The 25,798-nt window shown below is 45.2% G+C and overlaps 1 long non-coding RNA gene and 1 pseudogene across 1 annotated transcript; one reads left to right on the top strand and one right to left on the bottom strand.

The window, feature by feature from the left end:
- Nucleotides 1–4,103: 4,103 nt before the first annotated feature.
- On the bottom strand, nucleotides 4,104–8,080 carry LOC135303966 (uncharacterized). The gene is made up of 2 exons (XR_010365398.1): nucleotides 6,752–8,080; nucleotides 4,104–4,587 (listed from the first exon to the last, which is right to left on the bottom strand). It is a non-coding gene; the product is annotated as an uncharacterized LOC135303966 (long non-coding RNA).
- A 3,185-nt stretch (nucleotides 8,081–11,265) lies between these two features.
- Nucleotides 11,266–25,304, top strand: LOC135303965 (complex I assembly factor ACAD9, mitochondrial-like; annotated as a pseudogene).
- The last annotated feature ends 494 nt before the right edge of the window (nucleotides 25,305–25,798 follow it).

Below are 25,798 nucleotides of genomic sequence, written 5' to 3'. Positions count from 1 at the left end.
CATTGTGGCCACGTGCCCCCACTGTCAATCCTTCCAGCTCCCGTCTGTCAACACGGGGGCTAACCCCCGAGGATTGGCGAGTTGCGAGGTGTGGCAGTCCGATGTTACCCACATCCCCGAGTTTGGTAAGCTGAAGTTTGTCCATGTATCAGTAGATACCTTTTCCGGCGCGGTTTTTGCCTCCGCCCACACAGGGGAGAAGGCAAATGACACCAAGAAACACCTACTTCTAGCCTTCTCCACGCTGGGCGTTCCAAAAATATTAAAAACTGACAATGGCCCAGCATACAAGTCCAGGGAACTGCGCAACTTCCTGCAGCAATGGGGAATAGAGCATAAAACCGGCATCCCCTATTCCCCAACGGGTCAAGCTGTAGTGGAACGGACCCATCAGAGCCTCAAAAGGGTCCTTCAACAACAACGTGAGGCAATGAAGATGGAGTCCCCCCAGGTCCGCCTTGCCAGGGCCCTTTTTACGATCAATTTCTTAAACTGCTCTTTCGAGAACCTAAATCCACCAATTGTTCGGCGCTTCGGGCAACACCAACAACTGCAGCCGAAAGAGAAGCCTCCAGTTCTCGTCAAGGACCCCGAGACCTGGAGGACAGAAGGACCCTTTGACCTTGTCACCTGGGGGAGGGGATACGCTTGCGTTTCCACTCCCTCGGGTCCAAAGTGGGTCCCTTCCAAATGGGTCAGGCCATACACCGCCTCCAGTCAAGTTCCAACTAAGAAAGTGGCACAGGTCGAAGAAGCCTGTTGGAGGAGAAAAAAGAGACCTTTTGAAGGAGGTTTAGACCTCCCGGAGCAGAACCATTCCTGATATGTTACCTTTATGACTTTTTGTCTTGTTCTTTTCAGAAAGCCCGAGAATGCCCATCCCCATAACCCACATCGAGCTGATCATTCTCTGGAACCTTTTTGCCATCGCGAGCCCATGGATTGTCCCTCAACCTAAGCAAAACGTTTGGAGAATGCTCGCTAGCGCCCTCGGCAGGGATCATTTGTGCCTCACCACCGCCTCGGCAGCAGACCCCTTGTCGACCTGCCTTGTGGGGATCCCGCTTCCTCCAAAGGAGTTTCCCGAGCCCCTTTACTCCTCCCTTAAACCCCTTTCCCAAAATAAAGTTCTCCGTCCCTCTGGTCCCAATCCCAATTTAATCTGGAGGAGGCTAATGTCCAAATTGAACATATCTAAATCTGACCCCACTGAATTTAAATTGCTCGGCTCCGCATCAGCAAATTTGTGTGTTGAATTTTTCCCTTTCCACGACCGCGACGAAAAATCTTTTACACCAATCATAGAACCAAATCAAAACTACGCGGCGGGGAATTGGTGTTCTGTTACCTCCCATATTACCACCTCCCTCTCCTTTGAAGATAAACCCAGATCCCTTCCCAACGGTGTATTTTTCATTTGCGGGGACCGAGCATGGGCAGGCATCCCCTCTCGCCTTCTAGGAGGCCCGTGTACATTTGGACGGCTGACGCTGTTTGCTCCCAACAATTCCCAAATTAAAGATTGGAAAGAGAAGATTGTCGCACACAATTCGGTCCGCGTAGCAAGAGATCTTAAAGATGTAAATGAACAGTGCGACTCCCAAATTGTTCATTGGTCAAAGCCAGAAGGTGTCGCATGGACAGTGTTTCTCCCGTGGGTGTCTATTGCGAAGTCTCTAGGTGAATTAGCCCACCTAGAGTGTTGGGTAGCCAAACAAGCAAATTTTACCTCAGCCGCTTTAAGTAACCTCCTAGCAGACGAAGAAATAACAAGGCAGGCGACTCTCCAAAACCGAGCAGCAATAGATTTTCTATTGCTGCTCCATGATCACCGATGTGAAGAGTTCGAGGGGCTCTGCTGCCTCAATTTAACATCCAGAGCCGAGGACGCCAGAAGATCTATTGACCGAATGAAGGGAATGATCAGCGACATTAAAGAGAAAACATCAGACTGGTTGGGGGGCATCTTTACGGGATGGGGTCTCTCGGGCTGGGTAGTTTCTATTTTAAAAACTGTTGTTTTAGTCCTTTTCATTTTAGTAGTCATTTCAATTGCAATTTCTGTCGTTTGGAGAATTCTTAAAGGGCTTATAGTTAAGTTGATGTCTGCTGCGGAAGTCAATCGAGTGGTAGTCGAAGAAAAGGTTATGGATGAAAGTAAGGAAGAAGAAGGTTCCGAAGAAGACGAGCAGTTAGAAGACCACCCTTGGTCAGATGAATCCTCAGAAGATGGTTTTTAAGTTACCCCACTCCTCCTTTTTCTTTTTAAACAAAAAAGGGGAGATGTTGGGGTGCATTAGTTTTAAGTTGGTTTATTACTGTACCCCCCATTCCTGTTTATGGTTCTGCCCGGGCTCTCTCTCTCTCCCAGTCTTGATCGCCCCATCAGTTGCACTTTTCCCCTCCCTTTCCCTACGATTTATCTCTCCTAATCCCTCCCTGGCTGCCTGTCTGTTACTCGGTGCCCACACCCTTCCATCCAGAACCTTCTGCCTTGGACATTGAATGATTGGATCAGGGGTCAGGGTTCAACCCTCAGTTTATTCCCACTGGAGATCCGAGATGTTTGTTACGTGTTATTCCCTCCTCTCGAAAATTTAGATTGGTCATTGTGTTCTGGTTATAAGGCCTTGCCGGGTATGCCTTTTTGTCCGCACTCGACGCACTTTCAATAAAACCCTATCGTTTTCCCTGTCGACGCGGTCCTGCCTTTTTCTCCTGTGGGTCGCAGCCCGGCTCCTCTTCAAACAGCTCCGTGGATCCTCGCTCTTCTGAAGGCATTCCGCCTTAAGCACTCTCCCCAGGAAGTCTCCCAGCGAGAGGGTGCCCTTCCCCCCCTCAGTGCTGCCGGCGGTGCTGGCCGCAGCTTGCCGGGAGAGTCAGAGACTCAGAGGTCAGCCGCCGCCGCTGCAGTCAAGTCCTGGGCTGCTCCGTGGAACTCCCAGGAGCTGGCAGTGCCTCGTGGCCACGGGCAGGGAGCCCCGGACCCCTCAGCCCAGCACCGAGTAAGTACTGCCCAGTTACTCCTTGTCCTCTGTTTGTGTGTCTCAGTTTCCAGCCCTGAAGGATCCTTTGCCACACGTGACCTTCCCAGTGTTTGAATTGCAGTTACACTTTGATAATCACCCGTGGATATTCCATTGTGCCCTGAACTTGGTGCATTTCCAGCCTTTCCAGGAGATTGTAGTGTGTTCTGGAAAGCCTGGCCAAGCTAATGCTCAGCTGTCAGTTAAACTAAACACTATGTTTGCTTCTGTTTTCTACAAATTTTAGGACATTCTTGAATTATTTTGTGGGAATAGTCAACTATGACCTCTTTCTGGAGGGCTGTAATTTCAGGATGCACATCTTCATCAATTTTTTTTTTTTTGGTAGGTAAGTTCCCACTTACCATCATCCTCTGTGCCACTCTCTGAGCTGTGGGAGCCCTTTGAAGGTGATCAGTGAAACATCCTCTAGTGGAAGTAGAAGAATTTGCAGAGCTGTTCTTCACTGATGCTTCTATTCCTGGTTTAGAAATTAGGATTTGTAGAACTTTAGCAGATTTTGAGAAGACAAGAGGTTTGCACGTGGCAGTGCACTCACAGATTGTGGGAATGAGTCATCATGCAATAAACAACTTCTCAAGCTCTTCTAGATAGCAACTTTTTAAAAACAGGTTCTTTCCCAAGAATTTTTGCCTTTTTTTTTTTTGGTTGAAATAAAGAAATGCAAGATTAAAAGGACAGAAAAACAAAATAAAGATCTTCAAATGTTTTATCTGTATCTTTCTTCAGATTTTTGTTGACTTAACAATCAATGAATTCTATTTAACTTTGTTTTTTTCCAGTTGGCCTTAATGATTGATTTTGATTCAGAGTTTCATAAAAACAGGTATGGTATTTTAGCATATATTTATTTTAATAGTTGTGTAGTGTTTTATTCATCTCCACCCTGTGTTACAGCTGCATTAAATACACCTTTTCCAAAGGAATCTTTCTGGATTTTTACCCTGCTTAGTGATTTTGGTGCCATATTTTGTTGATGTAAAATTCCTGGAAGGGAACATAGCACAACCAATTTAATAGAAATATCTGAACCACACAAAAAATTCATTTTAGGTGTAGTTTTTTTAAGTAAGCCTTCTTTCTGTTTCCTATTATTTCAAGAATTAAAGACAAATCCTGTATTACTCAGCAAAAGTAAATCAACTTCAGGATGAGGCTGGTCATGAAAGTTAGGAAAATCTTAAATTAATATTTCTGCTGGAAGTACTTTCTCAGCTAAGCAAGACTTAAATGAAAGTTGTGTGTGGGTGATGCTGACTTGAAGCCATCACTTCTTCACTTTTTCAAATCTTTCGATTTATCATTTTTGCCATGTGAATAATCACACATTTTTAGGGATAAAATGGAAAAAAAAAAACAACAACAAAACCTTTATTTAGCATTTTTGCAGTAACTGAGATGTGAAATTAGCAGCATGGTTCACGAGACACAGCAGCTGAAAGCAGCCACAGGAGAGTGCAATCCATCAGCTCTGCTGGGTAACGGCACCACTGGAGCTTTCATTTATTTTTCATCCTTGGACACAGTGCTTTAGACAGGTCTGTGTAATGAGCAAAGCAAAAATAATCTGTCTTTAACAAGATGAGCAGAGGAAATTCATTCCAAGGCAAATGAAATATTAGGAGGGCATGATGGAAATGTCTTTTCTCTGCAGTTTCTCAGCTCTGCCACAGCACAGTGCCTGGTTTCTGATGAGGAGATGGGCCCTGGGTGAGTGTCCAGGGAAGTGGGAGAAGCAGGGACCGTGCAGGAGTTCTGTGACTCAGCAGTGGGATCAGAGTGAACCAAGGCTGGAAATTAGTTCATTTAACCATTGCCAGTCTGACTTTGTAGTGATTTTTTATAGGAGCAGAGCTCAGCTGAGTGTGGGGCCCTGAAGGGAGGTGCCCACCCCCTGAGCATCTTCCCCCCCCACCAGCTCCCTGTGTTCTCTTGGCTGATATTCCTTCACTTGCTGGCTAATATTTCTTTATGTCCATCTCCAACAAGGAAGAACATTTTTATTTAATGATTCATCCTGTATATTGTCCTTGCCATCTTTCTGGTAGTCTCGTGTCTCTGCTTCTGCCTCAGCCCTTACACCAGGTTCCAAAAAATGACTCTGCTGTAATTAAAAATAACATCCAAAAAAACCCCAACCAAACCCCAAAAAACCAACCAACCAAACACACCCCTGCAATCAGCAGAGTTTGAGATGCTTCTGTTGTCCTTCAACCCCTGAAACTGGAAGAGCAGCAACATTTTCCAGCCCAGTGACGAATGCGCTGAATATTCCAATTCAGACTTGGAGCATCCCACGTGTTTATAGCCCTGAATTTTCATGGCATTTCAGCAGGTTTTAAAAATGTCCTTGATTATGTGCTAACTCCTCTGCTATGCCAATCTGTACATTTTCAAAATCTTTTGTTTGTGTATTTTGTGCCTAAAGGAGGAGGAAACTTTGTTTCTGCTCTTCCTATTTTTTTTCTACTAGTACAATATGCAGTTTCCTGGGCTGTTGCAATATTCCATTACCCTCCTCACAAATTTCCAGACTGCCAGCATAGCTTCATGCAAAAAAACCCACAAAAAACCCAAAAAACAAACAATAACAACAACAACAAAAAAAAACAAAAACAAAAACAAACAAACAAAAAAAACAAACAAAACAAACAAACAAAAAAAAACCAACACACAAACCCAACCTGTCTATATATTAGTAGTGAACCACAGGGGACATGTCCTCAGCAATTCCTCTGACTGCAGGAATTTTAAATGCCTTTGAAAAAAAGCTGGTGAAAAAGCACTGGCATTTTGGGTCATCTGTTTCTCTTCCCAGATGAGTAAAGGGAGAAACAGATGCCTCATTGAACTAATAAATAAATAATAAATTAAATTAATAATAGAAATATTTAGCATAAATATATAAATAAATTATTTAATAGAAATACTTAAATTATTTAATATAAATAATGTAAATAATAGTTTATTAATATTGTACTAATAATTATTAATGAAATGTTCTTGAGTTCATGGAGCTCTTCCCTTGTCTCTGACATTACAGTGCAATGAAGGTTATTTTGGCAAAGAGCTTCTTGACCCATGTCCCTTCTGTATCCATTAATAGTGCCAAGATGTGCTTTATCCAGTTGCTGCAAGGTCTTTTTATAGCCAGCCTTGGCCTCTCACTCATCACTGTCCCCTGTGTGTGACATAAAGGCAGCACTCTCCAGGCTGGCCCACAGCTCCTTGGGTGCAGTCCTACAGCAACAGCTTCTTTCCTGCACTGAGCTCAGGTCACCTCCCCTCGCTGAGCCAGAAACTTGATTTCAATACACTCTCCGGCACATTTTCCCTTGCTTGAGAAACTAAATCTTATTTGGCTGTTAAAAAAAATTATAGCGTGAAATAAAATATAAAATACTTCAAAACATGAGGCAATTTAGTGCTTCCTTTTAATCTAACATGGCAGAGCTGATGGACAATTTCCCTGCAAGTGCCACCTGACGTTGTGAGAGTCCCTTTGACTAACAGAATGGGTCTTTATTTTTCAGGTGGTTTCTTAGATGGCCACAGTCCAGTCAGTGTGGATGGACAAGAGCCTGGACGAATTTATTGATGTATTTATACAGTGACCATGTTAACATCTGGGTTTCAAACACATCACATCACTTGCACAGCCCACAACCAGGAGCAAAAGTGGAAATACCCGTCCCTGCCCTCACCTTTCCCAGGATTTCATATGTGAAACAGCTTTTTAAAAAAATGTTCCAAGTCAGGAGGTGATGCAATGAGCACATCATCGATGAGCACACGCCTGTGGGAAAGACAATTATGGATGTCAAGTGCAAAATTTTCATACCATCTGTCAGCTTGAACAGGAGCAAACAATGATTGCATAAAGAGAAGAGGAATTGTATGTATTTTCCTGGAAGTGCTGCAAAGCCTGGTGAATGTTTTTGTAAAGTGGTTTAGTAACACTTTTTCAGTAAATAAAATATCTATGTCTCAAAGACCTAAATGTTATCAGGTCATTTTATTGCTGAATACCAGTTTTTAAGCAGCTGCTGGAAAAATATGGAAGAATAAAAAGGAAAGCTGAAGGGTATTTTTATTGTAGTCATTTACTGATCTCCACTTCTCTTGCATTAATTCCTTCTCAGGAAGAAATTTTTCCGCTTCTGTGTGGAATGGGCTGAAATGGACATCACTGTGGGAGTTGTGGTTGTTCACAAAATGTGGGTTATGAGGAGCTGTAACAGCTGAGGGATTGGATGGCCCAGGAAGGGAACCTGAAATGATGGGAACACGTGGATGAATATCTCAGTGGCAGAGACAGCAGAGAGGAGTCATAAATAAAAGTGGGGAAAGGAAAAGGTTGGGCATATTGCTGAAGCAAAAGAGAAAAATACTGTTTTAACTTTTTTTTTAGTAGATGGTGCAGTTCTGTGCAAGGCAGTTTGAAGATGTGTCAGGTCAGGGTGGAGGGATTCTGCAGAGAACTGCAGCTGCCAGCAGTGTGATTTCAGCTGTGGTTACACACAGCACTGGATGGGAGAAGATCTGTGGTGTGGCACCACTGGTGCCAGCGCAGGGACAGAGCATTCTCCGTGCCAGTGATGGTCCACCTGCAGTTTCGTGCTGTGGGTGTGATATCACCCCCTGTGACTGGAAAACCCCAGGTGTTGATTTATTTAGGATATCCCCACAATGCCATCCTCATGCTTGCTGAGTGAACACACAGGGTGGGGTGTGCTGGCTGCTGCCTCAGTTCTTGTGGACTTCATGATGAGGCATCTTTTCCCTGTGCTTCCCAACTGCCCAGCCTTGTTTTCACTCTTTGGATCATTTTCTTCAAGCAGTTTGTACCACGCTCTGTTTATCCTTTCTTTCAAGCTGCCACATCACCCCTACATCACCAGAACCTGCCTGACTTGTCTCAGGAGAGGGTGGCCTCAGTTTAACCCTTTCATTCCTGATATTCAGTCTGGCAGGTGTTGTGGGACCTGCACCTCTCCTGCCCAGGAAGATAAAAAACTAATTTTTTTATCATTTTTTACCTCTCCTGCCCAGAGCTGGGATGTGGCACTGGTGTGGCAGTGCCACCCAGGTCCCCTCAGAGGGACATGGTGTGGCTCTGCCCCATTAACCCCACGTGTCACAAGGCTGAGGCGTGTTCCCTTCTATCCATACCATCAAGCACTGGCACCTCATCACTGCACCCCAAAGATTGCCAAGTGCTGCACCCAGCTCAGCGTTCCCCACCCATTGTTTGCTGCCCGGGAGCATTAGACATCACCTCTTGCTTTTCCACCTTTCAAAACCAAAAGAAGCAGGATAATGTTACTTAATGAGAGCTGAGCACATCCTCACCTTTTCCTGATCCCTCACTCTCAGCCCTTCTTGTTCCCTACTTGCAGTACAGTCGAGAGGCAACCAACATGGCAATTTATTTGTGTTACAACATTAAAGGATTTTCATTTTATGAGTCATAAGTAAAGGAAGCAAAATAAGTGAGTTCATTAAGCCTGTGTTTACTTGTTCTTTTTGCAAATGCCATTTTGTAACATTCTGCAGTTCCACACAGACCAAAGCAAAGTCAAGGCAGGTGGACATGGAGATGCCTAAAATGACAGAGTAGCGGCAGCCTTTAAAGGGCTTATTTTATCTGAAATAAATAGTTCAAACAAATTAATTCTACCCTTGAGTAAATGAAGCTCAACATGCCTTTAACAGCCCTTCTGTGTCGGTGAGCAGCCCCAGCCACCTGCAGGTGAGGCAGCGGCTGTGGGGTGATGGTGCCACAAAACTGACCGTGACCTCCCGTACAGAAGGGGAGCACTGAGTGCTTCTCAGCCAGATTTCAGTGAGTATCAGTAATTTCACACAGGTTTGGCACCTGGGTTTTTTAAAAAAAGACAAAACCTGCTGCCAGAGGGATGGCAGGGGAAGTGAAGGAGGAGGGGGATGCTCGGTGCAGGGCAGCGCTCTCGCAGGGCACAGCGAGCAGACAGGTCTTTGACACTTGTTTATGTGCGGGAAGGGCTGCAGGAGTGCGGGGCCGCTCAGGGGAGGTTGGAGCTGCCCACACCATCCTGCCCCGGCTCCCGACACACGGAGGAGGGGGAGTCAGGCTTGGATTTAGGAGATTCGGGGGCGATTTCCACGCTGCAGCCCAGCGTGTCCCGCAGCTCCAGGAGGGGAAGCAGCGATCCCTGCCTGCGGTGCTGCTCGCGGGCTGGCCTGCGCCGCTGCTTTCGCTTCATGAGGGCGATTCAAAGGCTGCACCAAGAGCTGCTTCTCGGCGGCACCGTGCGGCTCGGGCAAGAGCTGCCGGGCCGGGGAGGGGAGGGCACCAGGGAAGCCGTGAGGAAGCCGTGAGCGGCGTTACTGCGGGCCCTGCGAGCGAAGCAAGGCGCCGCAGGGCTGTGGGGCCGTGCCCGCCGCAGGTCACCCGGATGGAGCACATCCCCGCGGCTCCTGCGAGCGAAGCGCCGCCCCGTGAGGCGGTGAGGCCGCGGGGCTGTGGGGCTGCGGGCCGTGCCCCGCCCCGGCGGGGCCGGGCGCTCGGCGGTGCCGTCAGCGGAGCGCCGAGCGCGGCCATGAGCGCGGTGCTGCTGCTGCTGCGGGCCCTGCGCTCCGCCCGGCCCCGGCCCCGGCCCCGGCCCCGGCCCCGGCCCCAGCCCCAGCCCCAGGCCGGCCCCGCGGCCTGCGCACGGCCGCGCCCCGCCGCGCCTTCGCCAAGGAGCTGTTCCTCGGCACGCTGCGCAAGGTGGGTCCGCGGGGGGCGGTGGGGGCCGGCCGCGCCCGGGGGTCGCTGCCCTTTCACCGGCGGACAGCGGGGCTGGCACGCACCGGGGGCTCGTCCGCAGCAGCGCCAGGGCCTTTCCCAGCTGCTCATCCCAGCCCGGGCTGCGGGCGTTGCTGTGAGCCCTCGGCAGGGCCCGGCCCGGCCCGGCTGCCCCGCAGCCCCCGGGTCCAGCCCTGCGGAGCTCCCTGCCCTGGCTCTGTGTGTCCCTCAGCTGCAGCCGGGTAACTCAAGGGAGCCTTTGCACACAGAACAGGCGATGGCGCTCAGAGTGACCCAAACAACGCCGAGAGCCCCTGTGCCTGCCAGTCCCGCGGGTCCCCTGGGCGCTGCCCGTCGCCGTGCTCCCCCTCTGGGCATGCCGCTGAACTTGGATGGCTTCGTCCTCTGGTTGTTCTTCAAGGATGGAGGCTTCTTGTAAATCTCTGCCTACAGTTTTGGTAGGAAAGATTGGTGTTCTTGTGGTGCCTTGAGGTGCCACTGGACAAAGAAGTTAAAATCTGAGATGGAACGCTGTATTAAGCAGAGTTTGTTACTGCAGGGCTTAGAGTGTGCATTTATCAGAGATTGCAGGGTGAAGTAAATGGAAAGAAGAAATAATTCAAATCCACTGAAATAAGTTGAGCAATAAAGTCTCCTGCAATGGAGCTTGTCAGATAAGGTGTTAAAACAGGCAGCACTCAGGCTCCACTGTGTTAAACCCCTCTACAGATATGTCTGGAGTGTTTCTTCTCTCAAGTTTCAACACAGCAGCTTTCTGAAAACCTCTAACATTTCACAGGTCCTGAATTTTTGATGCTGATATATTGCTCAGAGTACCATGAACAGATTTGTGTGGACAGAGATAAATTCTTCTGTTTAAAAGGGGAAAGGCAGTAAAAATCAGAAGTGTTCTTCTCACGTAGCCTCCCACTCCTTGTGTTCCTTGTTTGTATTTTTTACCAATTCCAACCTGTCAGGCTGTGCTGCTTCCAGTTCATGGCCAGAACACCCTGGGGATGATAAGGAGTGGTGGGGCTCACTCACCTTTGTCCTCGAGGCATTAGCAGGTGAAATGTGCTGGGTGTTCGCAAGGGACAGTGCTCATGGGCTGAGCTTTGGAAACATCAAACTCATTTTTATCAGTCCCTGAATAGGGTTAAAACTCATGGGTGATGAAGAACTTTTGCATCCTTGTGGTTCTTAAAAGATCTCTTGATTTCTCCCTCGTGTTTCTGTTGTTCAGTTAACACCCTCTGGTCTGGTTTTGATGTGAAATAAAGTTGGGTCCTGTGGAGCCCTATTTCTGTTTCGGGACATTTTCCACAATTCTTAATTTGCACAGTGTTTTAGAGTCTTTGCAAGGCATATCTCCCATGATTTTTATTTTAACTGCATGGTTCGTGTATTAAAAATTATTAAATAATTCTCCTATTCTCCTATTTTAGGAAGAAGTTTTTCCTTACCCAGAAATTAGCAATGAAGAACTGGCAGAAATCAACCAGTTTGTGGGACCTGTTGAAAAGTTCTTCAATGAAGAAGGTATATTATTGTGGTTTTATCCATGCAAGTGATTTAGTGATTACAAAATTATTTCACTATAGCAGTTCCATAAGGTGTTTCAAACATTTAATTTAGTTTATGCATTTATTGCTGCTCACACAGTGATGCTGATTCTGTAGCATCTCCATTTGTGGCTTTTTTGGGAAGTATTTGGGTGCTGATCAGAAGAATTAAATCTCCAAAACAGGGGAAAAACCAAGGATGTAAAAGAATTCTGGGATAAAGATAGGATTTGAAATTGGTTTTAGCTCAGCTGAATTGTGCTTCTAACTACTTCATACATTGTGATTTTTTTTTTCCTAGTTCTAGTTCCTAGAACTTTATAGCTGTCCTACTCTGCTAAAACTGACCGTGGCAAAATGCAGCAGAGATACTCAGAAATGCTGGCTCGTTGAGGAGTTATGAAAAATCAAAAGCATTTCTGTTTTTTGAGTATTAGAGTAATAATTCCATTTGGGAAAGGCCTTATTACCCGTCTGCATTCCAGAGAGCATTGCAGGGTGTCCTTCCATTCGTGCTGCCTTGGATAAGCCAATTCCAGAGCAATTGCAGAACAGTGGTTTGCACAGACAGCAATTTCTGGGGCAGTTAAACAGCACTGTCTCAGCCTTCCCATTGACAGAGGTTTTCCAAACTCTGTAGGAGTTTGGAGAAGCCAGTGATTGTCACACATCACAATTGGCGAGATCCAGGTGATTTTAACTGTAAAATTGTAGTGTTGCTCACTGACAGTAAATAAGGGATTTATTCAAATTACATTTTTTAACTCTTTGCTCTGTGGGGGGGAACATGGTTCATGGAGTAAACAGCCTGATGTTTAGGGAAGGAATAAAAGGGTCAAATTATGGAGTCTGGAGAAAGTATGATTCCTGTTTGTTTTCACTGCCATGGTACAGAACAGCTCTCTTAATCCCCCAAGAATCTAAAATCTCCTAAGAACAAGATTTTCTAATTTCCTCATTTATGTACTTTTTTTTTTTCTTGTATTCACGACCTAGACTTAGTTCAGATAGAGAATCCTGAAAATACTTTGCTTATTCCAGTCTTGGAATCTGCTGGCATGCAGAACCAGTAGAAATGTTTGAGAAAATGAAATAAATGCTGTATTTTTCCCATTTCCAAGTCTTTTTCCTGAATATGTGGTGAGGACAAACAGGATGGTCAGGCTGAAGCTAGAAAGAAGAAATTCTTGTGAAGCTGGGAATGAGAAGGGTCATGAGTGACTGTGGCCCTGGTGGGGGAATCCTGTAGCCTCCCAGCTGCTCTGGGCACTGAGAAACACAGTGTTAAATGAGAAAAAAATTCTGTATTTGTAGTGGACTCGAAGAAAATCGATCAAGATGCAAAAATCCCACCCGAAACCTTACAAGGACTGAAGGACCTGGGTCTCTTTGGCATGCAGATTCCAGAGGAATATGGTGAGTAAATGCCACAGAAGAACATCTAGGGGTGCATTTTGTGCCACTTTTGTACCTCTCCAGTTAAAGCCGCTACATTCCTGTATTTCTGTACTTGAAATGGATTTTTGGGGGAGCGGGGAAGTGGCACAAAAAATGTACTGAAATAAAACCTGGTGCCTGTTCCAGGTGGGCTGGGCCTGTCAAACACCATGTATGCACGTCTGGGAGAAATCAGCTCCCTGGATGGCTCCATTGCAGTGACCCTGGCAGCTCACCAGGCCATTGGGCTGAAGGTAATGCTGCTGCTCTGGGGCCAGGGCTTCTGCACAGATTGCATGGAAAAGGTGAAGTGAAAAATGTGGGGCTTAGGGGGAGCAAATCAGAATTACTGGCAAAGCATAAATCAGGTTGTTGGTGTCTGCAGCAGCCTCTGCCACTGGTTCAGTGTGAGACAGAAAGGCTGCATAGGAAGTACACAAGGAAGTTACTATTAGGATAATTGTTCTTAGGTGAATGAGTCCAAGTTGTTTTTTTTTTAAATTGGCTAAACTTGTCTAAAGTACCTAGAATAAATAGAATTGAAACAGTATCAGGGGGGCTCAGGTGATGAGGAAGGAAAGAATTCAGAAAAGAGGAACTTTGGCTGGCTGGGGCTGCATGTTGGGGGGCCTAGAGGAGATAACTCATCTGAGAGAAAGTGTGTCAGTTTTGAACTTGAATATAGCCATAGGTATTTACCTTTTTAGTGCTGGGTGGATGGCAGAAAGAAGCTTGAAACCACACTCAGTTTGTTATAGCAAGAGAAGATTCCTTGTCGAATTGAGCAGAGAATGCTAATGAAAAAATATTTTAATGACTGACAAATAATACAGTCTTGTTGATTAAACTGTCTCTTGCTATGCCATAAAACTTGCAGATGAAGCTTTCTGAACATGCTGGAGCTTGTCAGCTCCCTCTCTTTTCCCACAGGGTGATGCTGCAAAGTTTCCTGTGCTTGTTTCTGCAGGGGATCCTCATTGCTGGCACCGAGGAGCAGAAGGCCAAGTACCTGCCCCGCCTGGCCTCGGGGGAGCACATTGCTGCCTTCTGCCTCACCGAGCCCGGCAGGTGCTGCTGCCCCACAGCCCCACAGGGGCTCACTGCCTTAGCTGCATTGCTTCATACCTTCAGGCTTCTTTATCTGGGGCCCATGGCTTCAGTATATACATCTGTGGCTTAGTTTTGGTATTTCAAGGAACACTCCAATTACTCTTTCCCCAACATGCTGCTTTTGGCAGTGTCCATGAAATCCTTGATTCTTGTTCTCATCCCAGGAATTCATTTACTTGAAAGGATGCTTTGTGCTACGTCAGAAATAATGTGCTGTGACTGTTCTGGGATGCTTTCAGTTCTTATTCAAAATATAAAAGCCTGTTTTGAAGGAGCTACCAAAACTAAAAGGAAGAATTTTTGTTGTCACTTAAGTGAGAGGCTCATTGTGTGTTCACATAGCTCAAAGTGTAGCTCCAAAATGTTGCTTTTGTGGCATTCTACACAGTCTGGTCAGGTTATAATCCTGATAACATGGTAATGAGAAGAAATGTCCCCTCAGGTAACTTTTAGAACTGTTCAATCTAGTGAGCTTCCTTGTTAGTTAAAAGCTAAAATTTATATACTGCTATTTAAGACCCCCTCCTTTTTACAGAATAGGAAGAGGGGGAATATGCAGTTTTGTTTTTTTAAAGCATGTTTACTTGTTTAAACATTCGTAACTTGTTTGTTTTCTAGTGGGAGTGATGCTGCATCCATCCAGACAAGGGCAACCCTGAGTGAAGATGGGAAACACTTCCTGTTAAATGGCTCCAAGGTACCTACTCACAGACTGGGAACAGGAAAGGGGTTTCTTACAAATGTAGGAAGTGTTCTTGTCTTTTGCATCAGTCTGGAACTGGGAGGTTTCCAAGCTAGAGGAGAATGACCCTGTCAAAAAGATTAGGCACAAAGGGACTAGAAAATTATTGTTAGAGAATTACTGCATTAAACTCCTGGTAAGGAAAATGGAAAACTACCCTGGGTTCTTTCTCTGTTGGCCATTTGTGTGTTCAGCTTCAGGGCGGGTTGGTTTCTTAGTAAATCAGCCCCTTCCATGACAGCTTAGGTAAAAGGAAACCTGAACCTGTATTTGACATCTCTTCATTCTGCAGGCTAGATTTTAAAATACAACTTGATATTTAATTAGAAATAGGTCTGCCTGGAACCTTTCTGTTAAAAGAAACCGTGACAAAAGCCAGTCTTGAAGAAATCAGAGATGTCCTGGTTTCAGCAGTATTGGATGCGTTGCAGACTTGGTCTGTAGTTGTTGATCCATTTGTGGTGTGAAGAGACCCACCCTGGGGGAGAGGCTGATCAGAGAATTTCTCATCAGAGTTAATTTTTGGCCACAGGGTTTGTCCAGTCTGCATTGCTCCTGTATCTCTCAGGTGCCAGCAGCAGCAGGATGGACCAGCTTTTGTGGAAATGCACTGTGGATTTTAATTTAATGCATATTGATACTACATTCTGGTTTTAAAGTTGCTCTAAACTGAGCACATGTGGTCAGCTCTCCTCAGAAATGTGCTCACCCTGGGAGCAGACCCTCATTAGAACTGAAGGGAAGGAACAGCAATTTTTCAGCACTCTGTTCTTTTCCCAGCCTGTTACAAAACCCTGGAGGGCTGTGCCCACAAAATCAGCACATTTACCTTTCTTACACATCTTCCCTCTCTCAAAACAGGTCTGGATCTCCAATGGTGGCCTGGCCAGTATTTTCACAGTGTTTGCCAGGACAGAGATTGTGGACAAGGACGGGCAGGTGAAGGATAAAATCACTGCTTTCATCGTGGAGCGGGACTTTGGGGGCGTCACCCATGGGAAACCCGAGGATAAACTGGGCATTCGAGGCTCCAACAGTAAGAGCCACCTAAAACTGTTAGCAGAACTTGTTTTCATAGTTTAAGGTTTTATTTTGGTTGGATCATCTGAATTCAGGGGCAAATCAATACGTATTCCATGTTACAGTATAAGTTTCATGTTTCTTTAGCTGGCTTTTCCCAGGAGCCCTTCCTGACGCAGGGTCTGAAATAAGAAATCCAATTTGTGGAGTTCATTCACTGTGCAGTGAAAGAAATCATTCAGGAGACTCAGTGGCCAATAGGTTTAATCTAGAAGTCCACGTTCTTCAGCTCTTCTAAGCTTTGTAATGATTGCATCTTTTCACCATCTTGGTGACTGTTCAGTCAGTTCCTTAGAACTAGAAATAAAGACCAAACTGTAGTTCTCTGTTTACACAGTGTATATTCATAATATTTTAAATATTTTACATCAATAACTGATGTCAACTACAGCCTTTTCCCAAATTCTCACTTCTTTGGCGAAGCATGTATAATTCTGTCATAAACAATGCATTAGGAAGACTTCATTTCCTGCTACAAATAGTGACTTAAGTTCCTGAATGTCTTTTAAGTATTTCTGTGTCATATTTGATCAAGTGTTAATTCTGTGTTTCAGCCTGTGAAGTACATTTTGAAAACACCAAAGTGCCTATAGAGAATGTAATTGGAGAAGTTGGAGGGGGATTTAAGGTAAGCAGTGGAGAATAACTACTGGTGATTTATAGAAGTCTGAAGGAGGCTGTTTCCCCCCGTGCTGAAGTTTCCTTGTGGGTGGTGTGAGCACTGCCACACTCTAGGGTACAGGAGGAGAGATTCCCCCATTGATCTGTAAATTGGTGTCACTGGACAGTGCACAGTGTGCCATCATCTCAGATTTCTGTGTTTCTTCTCTTCTTGTTGGGCTTTTGGTTGTTTGTTGTGGTGTCCCCTCAGAAGAGGGAGTGACTTCAGCTGCCCTTCTGCCCTGAATGGAGGACATGTCCTCTGCTGGTTCCAGAGCAGAATGTGGGAAGGGAGACACCCTGGCACAGGCTGTGTGGATGTCACAGGGAGTGCTGGAGGCATGCCCAGCTCCAAGGTGCCCTGGCTGTCAGGTGCTTCTCCAGGGCTGCCCTGTTGCACAGGGAAATGCTGGCAGGACCCCAGGAGAGAAAACCACAGGTGGCCTTGCTGTGTAACCTTTCTCTGAGAGTGTGACCTGGGGAGTTGCTAACCTGCTCTTACTCCTTCTCCATTTCTTATTCCTGCTGTAGCAGGCAAGTCCAGGCCTAAGTGCTAAAATAAATTATTTTCCTTAATGTAGTAGAGATTAAAAGAAGATTGTTATGGTGCCTTCCTGACAAGTTAAAATGTAGGACAGTGACTTCTTTCCTAACAGGCTTTGACATGAGTCACCCATGTTGAGAAACAACACTACAGACACCAGACTCCAAAATCTATTTTTTTTACGTTATTGGTCTGTATTTCATTTCTATACCTCCTTTCTTATCCCTTCTGTGATGTGTTGCTGAAAGCCACCTGAGGCAGAGAGCAGCCATCACAGGTCAGCTGCAAGGAGAAATACTGTGGTTTTCTTCATCTGATAAACTGGAGCCGTGCTGTCCAGCTGGAATGTTGTTTACCAGCTGCAGATAAATGCATTTTTATCTACATTTTACCTTCATCTAATTAGAGATTATTTCCAAGTCACCGGATCATCTACTTCAGATACAAAATTGGATGTAATGGGTGGCAGGAAAAGCCCAGTTTTGAAGCATTTTCCTTGGGATGCTGAGAGCTGTGGTGGCTGATGTGAGGGCACTCTCCAGGACTGGCAGTGTGTCCCAGTGAGGAGTGAAATCCAGGGAACACAGAAGCAGGAACCAGTGACCTAAGGAGAATGTGGCCTAAACCCCATCTGTTTCTTCACAGGTTGCCATGAATATCCTCAACAGTGGAAGATTTAGCATGGGCAGTGCATCTGCTGGAATGATTAAGAAGTTGATAGGTGGGTGAATTGGGAGCTCTGCATGGCTGGGTGCCAGCAGAAACTGCTCTGCCTGAGGCAGATCATGCAAGACATTCAGAGTGGGAGCAGGAGTCTTGACCTTGTCATAACAGGCTTTGATATCTTTAAAACACGAAAATATGGTTTTGAAAAATTAAATTAAAAGCCTGCTTGCAGAGGTTTTGAAATAAAGGTCTTTTTCCTTTTGTACAGTGTAGATTCAGTTCATAGAGTGGGAGGTTATTGCCTCTGTTGGACTTCCCTGAGGTAAAATGTTATTCCCAACAAAAAAACCTCTGTACTATTGATTTTAGAAGGTGTAATCTCCCCTGGAACCTCCCACCTGAATAACTGGCTCAAAGCTGCACACAGTAACTAGGGCTAAAACTGCTTTCTGCCAATTATTAGCCAAAACAGTAACAGAAGTCTCTCTAACCAATTAGCACCAAACCTGATCACTTCTCTTAAGAGTACAGGTTCATACCTCTGGTTCAAAAGCCTTTGACAGGCTGGTCCCACACTTGGTCAACAACATCAGTGTGAGCGTGATTTTCACAAAGTGCTGCTTCTGGAACAGCCAGGGGGCTCCTGGGCACAGACTGGAATGTCACCGCCCAGGGAAGGACACCAGCTGCTGGAATGGTCTGTCACAGCCCTTCTGAGAATGACTTGTTTTTCTTTCTTTGAAGAACTGACATCAGAGTATGCTTGCACCAGGAAACAATTCAATAAGAAACTCAGCCAGTTTGGATTAATTCAGGTAACAAAACATGAAACACCTAAATCTCTGTGTGAAGTGCCAGGACATAGATTGCATTGGGTGTATTTTGGCTGTACTGGTTTAAAGGATTTGCTAGAAATTTGTGTGAACCTGGTGCTGACTTCTGTACACTGATCTTTTAAATGTCCAGAATGATAAATATATAAAAGTATTTTTTATTTATTGTTGTTTCAAAGTGGTACTTTTTATTGATTGATTAATTTGATGATGTAAAACATATAAGAACTGCAGGTCTTTTTAAGTTTGAGGGTTGATTGTGGACTTTTGCATCTGAATTTCTGTACGATTCCTCCTGTTGCTGTGTGGCAGGAGAAGTTTTGTTTGATGGCTGTGAAAGCCTACGTGATGGAGAGCATGGCTTACCTGACTGCAGGGATGATGGACAGGCCAGGCTTCCCTGACTGCTCCGTCGAGGCTGCCATGGTCAAGGTAACCAGGGCTGGGAAAAGGCTCAGTGTTCAGCCTGCAGAGGGCTGAGAACTCAGGGCTGCATTTAGAGGAGAGAAGCACTGCAGCCAGGTGGAATGACAGATACTGTTCTGTCTGTACCCCACAAGCTCAGACTCGTGCAAAATAAAACCTGCAGGGAACAGGTTGAGAATGTCACAGCCGCTGAGCTGGCGTCTGAGGAGGCCTCACATGAGCACTGGGACACTCAGTCACACTCCAGCTGCCATCCTGGCCAAGCTGCTGCTGTGCCAGCTTTCCCAGGGAGCTGATGGCACAACAAACCCTGTGGAATATCCAGGCTATGGCTGTCAGGGTGTCCCTCATGGTCACTGCAGAAAACTCCTGCTCTGGGCTCCAGCCAAGCAGCTGCAGCTGCTCTCCCTGTGTGGGGCTGCCCCTGTCCCTGGAATGTGGAGAGTGCCCTGTGCATTGCATCACTAAATTTGACAAACCCCTGAGCCACAGGGATACTGCTCCAGGACCGGTGTAACACACAGAAAACGCTGCAGCAGTGTCCTGTGGATACAACCCCAGAGCAGGGCATCCTGTGTTTATTGCTGATTTATTATCTACTCTCTGCTGATCAAACCCTGTTCCATGGCAGGTGTTCAGCTCTGAAGGTGCCTGGGCATGTGTGAGTGAGGCTCTGCAGATCCTTGGAGGCCTTGGCTACATGAAGGATTATCCTTATGAACGCTACCTCAGAGACACCAGGATCCTGCTCATCTTTGAGGCAAGTACCAGGATCCCCTTTTTCTGCAAACTGCAGTTCACACCTCCTATAAAGGGGAGTAGAAACCTGAAGGTTTGATTGACCAGGATCTTGTTCCTTCAGCTGCAAAGTCTCTAACAGTAAAACTGCAGGACTAACCTTGTTTTCTTTGGAATATCAATAGTAGTTCCCTATAATAAAATAAGCTATGATGGCTTTTACAGACTGACCACAGTGTGAGTTACAGCAGTAACCTTTCCTCTTGTGTGCTTCTCACAAGAGAAGCAGAGAAACTCATAAAAGATCAACTTAGACATTTAATTAACTTATTGATGGCTATTTAAATTAAAAGAAAGGTTGGTTCTGAAGCTTGTTCTCTTTCCAAGCTGGATTGTCAGTGACCCATCATGTGCACATCAGAGTCACTGTCAGACTTGATTTTAACTCAGCTCATTTTGAGCAGTTCTACAACTATTCAAATATTCCTTCACTGGAACAGTGCAGAGCATTTTTAATCAAAATGCATTTTGTCTGTTTTCTTTTACATTGGGGTATATTTGTGTGTTTAATGATGAGGGGCTCAACTTCTGCAATGCCCCATGAAATCAGAATTAAAACTGAGATAAAGCAAAAGGCGGCAGTTTATGTGTGGGGAGAGTCATCATGTGATACTGGAGCAGTGGGAAGAGCACAGGGGCACAACAGACCTGCTTGGAAAACACTATTGTAAACTCTGGTTACCCACCTTCTCACTTTCTCTTCTGCTTTTTCCAGGGCACCAATGAAATCCTGAGAATGTACATTGCACTGACAGGGATGCAGCATGCAGGGAAGATCTTAACTGACAAAATTAAGTATGTTCTTATTTATTCTTAATAGTTTTAAATAAACTAAACAGAATCAGATAACTTTATAGATAAGAGGACAAACTGCAGGGAATACCTGCAGTATTTCTATTTATTGTCTGTAAAAGTTCACTGTTACAGGGACTCTGTGTTTTTAATGGGATGGTTCATAGATTTAGGAATTGTAGCATTTAATGCATTTTATCTTGGACTTTTACACAAGCTGTAATTATTTCTTTCAAGACCAGTAATTAATATTTTGTATCTGAATGAAGTTGTATTGACACAACAGCTGCATTGTGCATATTGAGTACTGGTCTCTGGAATTCCTTGTGGGTGTCTTGGAGAGCAGCTGATGACTCTTAAGGCTCCACAGTTGTTCTCCAGACTTCACAGCAGTGGATCAGGACTTGGTGCTAAAGTATTTGGAATTCCAACTGGTTGTGTCTGAACCTCTTGGAATTTTTTTTAACAGCCATTCTTTCCCCAACATTTCAGAGCAATCAAGAAAGGAAACGTGGGAGTGGCGCTGGGGGAGTTCCTGACCAGGTTACAGGACACCCTGGGCAGGAAGGTGGATCTGGGGCTTGTAGGTGACAGTGGGGTGGTGCATCCCAGCCTCCAGGTAAGGGCCTCTCTGCTGAGCTCTTGTGTTTGTTCCCTTTGCTGCTTGCCACAATTTGATCTCCTGTTTTTGCAAACCAAAATGTATACCTAGGGGCAGTGAGATTTTCCAGGGTAAGCAGATGTTGGCACCATGACAGGGTAAGAAGTTACAGTTATTGTCCAGGTATCAAGGGAGGATGAAGGCTGCTCTAAGCCTGTGTTTATACCAAATCCAGTTTTAGATCCATTTGGATAATTTGTATAAATTGAGCCTTCACCATATGAAAGCGTTTTTAATAGCTGCCCTTTGTTATAAGGTTAGTTACAAAACAGGAGTTTTTCCTGTTTAATTGGAACAGAGTTTCAGGTCAGAATGACTGTGAATTACACATACACATACTTGCTTAATCACTTAGGAGAAGGTTTTTATGACCAAAAAATGAATGTTCTGTTAATAGGAAAAAGATAAGGTATATTTTTCATGGGGCGTTCTGTTAGTTACTTTTGTTATCATAAGCCTATACTAAAAGTTACTGAGAGTAAACTCCAGAAAATTGTAATGGATCTTTGAGAGAAAGAAATGTGCCTGTCTGGCTTTTAGCAGCAAGGTGGATGAATGTTAAAAAAGAGAAAATCCAGTATCCTCTTTAAAGGGGGTGGGGGTATGTTGCTTTTCTGTTATAAGACTACTCAAATTGTTCTATTTTGTGTTTTGTTTTATAGGAGAATGCCAAGAAACTTGAAGAAAACGTTTATTATTTTGGAACTACAGTCAGGGGGCCTGCTAAGTAGGTTTGGCAAGGTAACTATTTATTTTGTCTGTTGTCTTTGTTACTGTCATGGTTTGACCCTGGCACAATGCCAGGGCCCCCATGAAGGGTATATTTTCAAAATGGTGGCTGTGAGATGTGACCCGGGAACAGAACAAAGCAGGCTCTCATTCGGGGATGGAGGGAAAAAAAACATAACACTTTATTTATTACAAATCTAGAAAGGAACACATACTAAACTAAGAATGAAAACCTTCCAGATACTTTCCTCCTCCCCCTCCCTTTTCTCCAGAGATCCACCACCCCTCAAATTATCAACCCTCAAATCCATCGGGGAGAGAGGAGTCCCCCCTTGCCTCATGGGCCTCCCCCGGAAGCACAATTGAAACCCCCTGTGCTTCCGCGTCATCCATGGCCCCACCCAAAGGACATCGGCCCTCGTGACTTTTCCCCCCCATGTCCAGTGCTCTCACCACTGGACACGGGCCAGGACTGCCTTTAGGGCTCCCCGTTTAAAGATGCTCCACCCACTTCCAGAAGCAGCAGTCTCTCAACTCTTGGGACACCAGTCCCCCCCAAATTTCACCCCCTGGGGCCGAGGGGCCTCATGAACAGAGATCTTCCTCTCCGTGGAGACAGAGGGCATCCCACACCCCCTTCAGCCGTCTCTGTTCACGCCGCTGCTTCACTCTTGACTCCCGGGTGTTGCCTCCCCCTAAATACAGTCTCTGGGTCACAGGGAAAAAACACGGGTCTGTCCATGGCTATACAAGAAAGAGTCCAGCCCAAGGCCACTCCATCATCTCTTCCACTCAGGATTCTTCTCTCTTCCAGCTTTCCTCACGCTTGCCCATCTCTCATCTCTCTCTCACCTCATCCTGATTCAGGAGGATTCAGTATTTGTAAGGTTTCCATTAGTCTACAAAGGGGTTAAATTTCACTTCTGCCTGCCCAAGGACTCCTACAGCTGCTGGGCACCTCTCTCGCCGCATCCCCCGCTTCTGGCCGGCTGAGTTGCCAGCACAATCTTTGTCCCTCTCTCCGGGGGGGCTGCCCAGACATCTCAAGTCTCTTCCACCCCTGCATGTTCTCCTCCACCTCTGCACCTTTTGGGGCTCCCAGCCTCCTCCCTGTCATGGCCTCCCCCTCCCCCACCCAGACGCAGCTGGGCAGGGGAGAGGCCAGACCTTACTCACCCACGCCGGATTCCCAAAGAGGAAGTTCTCTGGGAATCTCCTGCTTTTAACCCCCGTGTGTTCTCAGAGGCGTATCCAGATCCTCAATGGCCACACCACATGCCAATTTTGAATTTGGCCACTGATTGGCCCGACTTAGACTTTTCCAAAAACACATTTCCGGGCCAAACCACGACAGTTACTGAATAGTTTATCCTCAGGGCCCCACTGGAACCTGCAGGGGACTGAGTGTGGCAGGACCAGCACTTCCTTCACATGACACCTTCTCACTGGGTGTGAGAAAACACACTGACATTAGGTACTCAGTATAATGGGCAAGTTACATTGTTAGAACCAAAACCAAAGTACCAGCACCCTCAGTGAATTGGTTGTTTTCTTCTTGTGTAAGCACAAATCCTGCTGCTACAGGCATTTAACAAAGTGGTTTAAGGCATACATCAATATTACAATTTTACAAGTAGAATTTAAAAGGTGCAGCTTAGTAAACCCAAAACTAACAATGATAATTTCTGACCTAGGCTAGAACCGGTTTATGCGAAATAAAGCTGGACCTAAACATGAAGTATGGACAGTGATATTTGGTTAAAGTTTTAAATTGACAAACCACAAGCAGATAATGATTTTCTCTCTCCCAGACAATAGTGGATGAGCAGCTGGTGCTGAAGAGAGTGGCAGATGTGGTGATTAATTTGTATGCAATGACTGCAGCCATCTCCCGGGCCAGCCGCTCCATCAGCATCGGGCTCAGGAACCATGACCACGAGGTGAGTGTCCCTCAGCACCAACCATTCCCACTCAGGCTGTGCTCCTGGCAGCAGGCAGGCTGCATCTCTGGGGAATTACAGCAAACTCTCCCATAAAAGTGCAGCAGAACGTGGCTAAACCTGCCAGAGTGCAGGAGCCTCTCAGGGGCTCTGCTTGTTGAGCTGCACACTTTCAACATGTTTAAAATACTTCTTTAACACATACACAGACATTTAGAACCTCACCACAACTCTGCACATTCTCTCAAATCTGTTAACACCATGCAGTTCTTCCCAAGCTCTTTCCATGTAATCATTAATAAAAACACATAAGCACAACAGTATTTGGGCAGCACAGCTCAGGACAGGAAAGGACAGTGCTTATTTAGTAGCTCATGTAAAGTTTCATGGTAACAGTGGTGTTGCAGGTCAAGAAAAATTTGCTCCAGATCAGTGTGAAAACAAATCCAACATGATAAAGGTTTGGCTTTGGCCTTGAGACCTTGCTCTTTGTGTGAGCCCTGCTCTGGACTGATTCCCAATCAGTCTTGGAGTAGCTTTTGGGTGAAGGCTCATCCCAGCCCTGAGCCTTGGCAGTTCTCTGGCCTCAAAGGGAGAGCTGAGGCCGCACTGCACATGACTGGGGTTCAGGGCACCATCATCAAAGAGCTTTGAGATGTTTCAATTACTGTATTCTTACTACATGGTTTTTGTTATGAAATTCATTCACTATTTTTAAACTCAGTTTTACTCCTTTTCCAGGTGCTTCTTACAAATATCTTCTGCACAGAAGCCTATTTCAAGAATAATTATGCCATGGCTCAATTAGAAAAATGTAAGTACTATAAAATAGTTCTTACGCTCTTCTGTCTTTCAGACTGTAATCAAAAAAAGGTGAGTTTGATGTGACCAACAGAAGAGTTTGGCTCCGCTTTTAATTGAAACAAGCAGCAGAGCTGGAACCTGTTGAAAAGAGTCTCTTCTCTTCATAGCTAAAGCCAACTGCCAGGGTTCTTTATTGAGGAATATAATATCTACATTTCATGTATATACTTCTGACAAGTAGCTGATAGAAATGAGGGATTTGGACTCTTTGGGAAGCACTGACCAGTTGGGCATTGGCTCTCTGAAGCTCAGTCTGTAATAACCAATCTTTTTCAGAAGAAAATGTTCAATTTCTTCCTGGCCCTCACACTCTTGCATTTGTGTTCAAAAACACTTCTTGAAAGAAATTTACAACAGCTCTTTGTGCTCCCTTAGTTGACTTTTCTCTCTTTCTCCACAGATGCTGATGAAAACCTGGATGATTCCATTAAAAAAGCTGCAAAGCAGATCCTGGAGAAGAGGGCATACATCTGCTCTCACCCTCTGGACAGGACCTTCTGATTCCTCCCTGAGAGCAGGCACACATGAATGTCAGTCAGGGAGGAATTTGCTGCAGTTCCAGTATTTGGCATCTTAAAAGCATCTGTTATTTAATGTCCTGACTAAATGTAACTGTGTAAAATAAAACTTCTTTCTAACCAAAATTTCATAGGAAAAGGATAAATACAGAGATTTCATTTAAAGCTGAAGTTATTTTATTGCAGACATACATATATATATATATATATATATATATGTCTGTTTCCCCTGTAACTGGATAAAGACAGGTGAGGTTTAGATGGGGAGATGTTTCTTCCTAGGAAGGGACTGTGGGGTTTCTCAGTATTTTTGTACTTCAATCAGCTGCTCATTCACTGAGCAAGCCTGAAAGACTTGGGTATACCTGTGTTTGAGGATTCCAGGATGAGGGAAGAGATGAGAATCTTGACTCCATGTTTCAGAAGGCTGATATATGAGGATATTATATTAAAGTACTACACTACAACTATACTAAATAGAGAGAAAGAATTCATCAAAAAGCTGGAAGGGAAAGCAAAGGAATGAATAACAAAATCTTGTGACTGTTCACAGCTTTAACACAGGTGGCTGTCATTGCTCATCAAGTAAAAACAATTTCACATGCTGGGTAACAATTCTC

The sequence above is a fragment of the Passer domesticus genome, chromosome 6 (genome assembly GCF_036417665.1).
Source record: "Passer domesticus isolate bPasDom1 chromosome 6, bPasDom1.hap1, whole genome shotgun sequence".
NCBI classification, from domain to species: Eukaryota; Metazoa; Chordata; class Aves; order Passeriformes; family Passeridae; genus Passer; species Passer domesticus.
This window is presented reverse-complemented; position numbering and strand designations above follow the sequence as displayed.